Below are 6,000 nucleotides of genomic sequence, written 5' to 3'. Positions count from 1 at the left end.
CACACGCACACACACACATACACACACACTGCTGCAATGCATAACCACATGCACATACACACACACATGTGGTCCTCTGTAGCTCAGCTGGTAGAGCACGGCGCTTATAACGCCAAGGTAGTGGGTTCGATCCCCGGGACCACCCATACACAAAAAAAATGTATGCACGCATGACTGTAAGTCGCTTTGGATAAAAGCGTCTGCTAAATGGCATATTACATACTGCATAACAATTCCAAGGTAATATTTTAACATACATAAACATACACCAGTCTGTCATCAATCACGTTGATGCCTGGAAAGTGTGCGTGTCCGTGTGTGTGTCTGTCTGTGTGTGTGTGTGTGTGTGTGTCAGCTCAGCAGATTTCTGAGCTCTGTGTGGATTGATTAAAGACTGCAGCTATAGCAGGCTGGCTGTGTGGCAAGGAGTGTATCCCTCCTGCGGTTTCAGCTACAGACCAGTCTGCCATACTGTAGGAATGACTGGACCTTAACCTTTCTCTCTCTCTCGCTCTCTCTTCCCTAACAGCAACCAAGTGACCAGTGTATAGACCATGAAACAAGAGCACTGCTGCAAGCCAAGCAGAGGATGCAGCATGGAAAAAATCATAAATTCCGTTGATTCCGAGATGAAAAATAGAAAATCATCATCACCTGCTCCACACTGTAATTAGGATCAAGGCAAACAATTAAGAAGTTTAAAGAAGAGTAGGAAATACAGTAGCAAATGAATCAAACAAACAAAAAAGATCCAGATATGCATGCGTTAGATTCCAGTAACATTTGCTTGACGAAGAAAAATAAAATCTTTGATATAAAAAGTGTATTTTAAAAGAACGTTGGACGATTGACTTTAGGTTTGAGGGATTCTCATTGGATTCTCTGTGGAATAAAAATACTCTTAAGATGAAGAAGAGAGGGATGAACAAAGGAATAAAGTGATACAAACTTTTCTGTATCAAGAATGGAAGGAGACCTTGAAAATGGACTCCAAGCTTTGGACTACAAACATCAAGACAGCTGAATAATAACCTGAATATATACCTGGTTGACCTGACCTCCTGCATTGAAAGCATATACAACAATACAGATATATTTGCAATATAAATATATATAGATGAATATATCCATTTACATTTTATAAAAATTGTGTATGTTGGGCTGAGCTGCGATGATTGAGACTTAAGTTAAGATGGCTGCCAGACCGGCAGTGGCTGTCGCCTGATATAGTTTCCCGAAGAGTGTAGTATTTGACCAGGGAACACAATTCAGAGAAGATGTTTTTGAATTTATGTTGTTTATTTTGTAGATTTTTTTTACAAAAAACAGAGACCACTTGCATGCAACCTTTTTCATTTTGTTTGTGAATTCCTATTTGTTTGTCTGTGTTTTTACATTGGGATCAAACGAGCAAGTTGCTTAGAGACTTTGGAGAGTGAATTGTACATAATGTGAGCGTTTCGGCCCCATGTGGGTTGACCGTGGGTAAGGACTCCATAGAAACAGAAAACCCCCTCCCCCTTTCTTCTACCCCCCTCTCCAACCCTCCTTTCCCCTGCCTTGCTGTGGGAGGGGTCTGACTATATTGATGTGCATGCCTACCCTCCCCATCCCCACAACCTCTCTCCAAACATCCATGCCAGAGGATGGGCATAAGTCTGAAGATATGCAATTTGTCAGAACCATCACTCTCCCCTTACCCACTGCCCCCCTAGCTCCCACTCCAACTCCAACCTACCCTACCGCAGTACCTTGCCTCATTACCTGGACTGTTAATGTAACTTGTTTCACAGAATTTATTTTGTAGTACTACAGAGAACAACACAAATCCTTAACCTATTGCCACCCTGCTGTATCGGTATGACGTATTTATATGAAGAATATATATGCAATATTATATAGGCATGCTTTGGGCTAAACAGTACCCAGGTTTGTGTATGTCCCGCTGTAATGTTAAAGGAACATTGTTTTGAGGTTTGATTAATTGATTGGCAGCAGTTATCTCTGTACATGTACTGTAGCACACCAATTTGTCTGTATTCAAATGTGCCTCCATGCCATCTGGAATAAGTCACACAGTTAGTTCAGATCCAACTATGGTAACACAACAAAGGACTGTTATATTGACACACTTCAGATGTTTACTGCAAGGTCATAACACCTCTTATAAAACCTTCATAACCACTACATAATATCTGGCCTCAATTTAAAATCTTCAAAGAGATATGAAGTGATTGATAAAGCACCTGTAATTGGTGAAATGGGTCATCATATTAACATTTTCTAGGTCTCCTTTAGAGGATTAAAACTATGAACACCTACTGGTTAATTCCTTGCTGAATAAAAACCAATACTTCCCCTGTATAAGCATGCAAAGCACTTGATCAATCCAGATCTAACCCAAAGCGAGCATTGACAAACCATTTCCAATCAGAAAGTCACAGCAATTAAAACCTAAAAATTCTGACAATATAATGTTAACATTTTTGGCATCTGTACTGTATTTCTAGAAACAACAAATATAGCAAATAGAAATAGGACCACAGCTGGTGAATGACTCAACATGGTCACGATGTTTAAAGGCACTGAACTCAAGACAGCCTTACAGTACATATTTGGGTATGATAACCAAAAGGACAGCAAGTTTAAGTTGTTATACAAGTTATATTGTACAGTAGGAAGCTCCTGCAGCCACAATGTGCTTCACTGGACAGATGGGCTGAAGAGACATCCCTGTCTAAAGAGCTCTAATGTCTATCTCTGGGCAACAGGCATGGCTCAGTCTGGAAACTTCTCACACAAACTAACTTCCCACACACACCTAAAGGGCTTTTAGAAACCTGATTTAGGGGAGAAAGTAGATGGCTGTTCTTATTTCATACAGTAAGAGCAAATGGCAGAGAGAGAGAGAGAGAGAGGGTGACCGAAATAGAGCAGGGGAGATTCACTGACTCAGTCTGCCATTGAAGAGCCAAAATTCAACTTGATTCCCATAAGACACATTTTAATGGTAATTTCTCTGTTATCACTTGAAGTATCACACTCACCTTCCACACTGTTCTATCACATACTTCACCTGACCATATTTCTTCTGCGAGATGCATACGTGATGTTCTGTGTCAGTAAAACAGTGACTTTCTATTCATGTCCTGATTTTTTCCCCTTTGGATAGCATATGTATATGCTGGTTTCCATCTCTCTGTTGTGAACATTCTGCATGTCTGGAATAAACGTTACCATGCATGGTCTACAGTGAGTTGGACTGATTTATGCTGGTTGGTTTGGCATTGATGGATGTGTATGTGTGCTTGTGGATGGACAGTGTGTATGCCATAGAGGAATGGTCTAGGGGGGAACTGCTGAGTAGTGTGTGAGGGGGGCGTAAAGGGTCAGACAACTCCGCCTTTAAAGTGATGTCTGGAGTAAAGCAGCAGCAGCTCCACTGACATAATGATCAAAGTTAATGTTTCTGTCTGGAACAGGGAAAGGTGTGGAGCTAAACCCTCATGTCAGCACACACACACCCTTTGACAACCTCACTCCTTTTTTCTCTCACACATAACGTATAACAGAACACTCAAAGCACAGGGCTTACAAACACGCACGCACCGACACACACACCTCCAGTTCTCTCATAAAACCCAAAATGCAGTCCGCACAAATGACTACACGGAATGAACATTTTTTGTAGTATTTTTTATTGATTATTAAAGAATAAGATTGGGTCTCTTTACAGCAGTAGCCCCTTGGTATGTCCTGCTGCACTGGAAAACTTACCATGGGGATGAAACCAGAAATAGATTGAGACTCGCAAGTCAAGTGTGCTTGAAAGGTCTATGGACCCACAAAAACAAAATGTTTGCTTTATTTCTCAAATAGTCGTCTTCTGTTTTTTGGTGTCGCCACCTTTACTTCTTTCTTGTTTGTGGTTCTCCTATACGCCATTAGACTCCCTCCTGTGTCTTGCATCTGTGTGCTGTGCTACAATCAGCTGACTTTTTACTTCTTTGTGGAAGAACTTGAGTTACAGTGAAAGTACACAATACTTAGTTCTACCCCAGTGATCTTCAAACCAGACAAAAGGATCTGAAATATTCAGAAGCTCTACACTGTAGCACCAGAGTAGGCTAGCTGTGTTAACTGTATGGATGTTTGTTGAACCAGTTATAGACCGATAGCAGTACTGCACTCAGATGACAACATACAGTCCTCCATTTGCCCTCCAGAGAAGAGAGAAACCTGAAAATAGAGATAAAGGAATAAAGTGGACAGTGACACATCACATGAAAAAGGGGAAAATGGGTGTACTTAGAATGGTTTAAGATATTTCCACTTCATGTACCTATACCAATATACCAAACTTCAATATTTCACCGTCCACTGATAAAATGTAATCAACTTAGTGACTAAAACATCCCTGTCTAGTTACCAGATGATAAATGGTGAGATGTAAGGTTTGACAAGACAGAAAGACAAGGTAATTCATGTAAAACTCAGTAGTTGACTATGGAGGTGACAGGGGAGTGATGACAGGTTCCTGTAGAGTCCTGGGGGGAAGCCGTCACCCCCCGCAGACTGCAGTTACATCTCCCGTGCAGTGTGGCTGTCACGACACATACACTTGTGCACTTACGTACGTACGCACGCTCACAAGCAGGCAGGTGCATTCAGTTTTACAAAACAGACGTCTGAGGGAGTGTGTGGAGGTGACTCTCATCCGATTGTCAGAGTGAATTAATGTCAGAGCACCTGATTTCCCCATTAAACAGTAATCTAGCTGCTGCAGCCTTGTTTACTGTAACATCTGCAGCCTCTTCCACTGTAAAACCACTTAAAATGCCACTGACAATTTCAAGTTAAAAAAACAAAACTCCTTCCAACTGTAGCATCTTTCAAATCAACGTTCATATTAGGGATGTTAAATGTTAGTCGAATAACCAATTATTCAGCTCAGAACTGGGGGGGATTACTGGGAATGAACCAGAATGATCAAATGATTTGGCAAAGACTACTGAACAGAAGCTTTCCTTTGTTAAGACTGATCTCAATAGGGTTTCTACTACAGCCACTTACACTGTGAGACACAAACAGACTGGTGTTTCTCACAGCACGCTGAGCTACAGTAGGATAGGCTTCTATCCAAAACTACAGCCAAGCCTTTGGTGGTTAGATTAGTTAGCACTTAGCTTAGTTCTGCTCAGTGTCTACCTCCCTGCTCACACAAACAGCCTTCATCTCCAGTGAGCTCCTTTCAGTTCGTATTATCAAACACTGGCTGGGAGTTCCCTGTGAACTCATGCTTCACTTTATCTTCTCCAGGAGGCAGAATAGGGTGAGGCAGAATGGGAGACAGAGGTTTGAGGCTCTGTATCATGATGGGCACATAGGGTAGAATAGAATCACAACTTTTAAAATCTGTTTGGAAATTAAATTTGAGCACAGATTTCCAGTTGACATCCATGTATGATTTAAGGTTTGTTGACTTCTGCCTATCTCAAGGTAGGACTTAGTAGGTCCTAGATCATGAAGAAGCACAGACACAGACTGCTGGTGAATCTCAGATCCACCTCTACGAAGACGACACCATTTTGTATACATCTGGCCCTTCATTGGACACTGTGTTAACAAACTTCAATGCCATACAACACTCCTTCAGTAGCCTCCAACTGCTCTTAAACACTAGTAAAACTAAATGCATGCTCTTCAATCGAACGCTGCTGGCACCCGCCCACCCGACTAGAATCACTACTCTCGACAGGTCTGACCTAGAGTATGTGGACAACTACAAATACCTAGGTGTCTGGTTAGACTGTAAACTCTCCTTCCAGACTCACATTAAGAATCTCCAATCCAAAGTTAAATCTAGAATCGGCTTCCTATTTCGCAACAAAGCCTCCTTCACTCATGCTGCCAAACATGCCCTCGTAAAACTGACTATCCTACCGATCCTTGACTTCGGCGATGTCGTTTACAAAATAGCCTCCAACACTCTACTCAGCA

Source organism: Coregonus lavaretus (assembly GCF_964263955.1).
Source record: "Coregonus lavaretus genome assembly, chromosome: 26".
Lineage (NCBI taxonomy): Eukaryota > Metazoa > Chordata > Actinopteri > Salmoniformes > Salmonidae > Coregonus > Coregonus lavaretus.
This window is presented reverse-complemented; position numbering follows the sequence as displayed.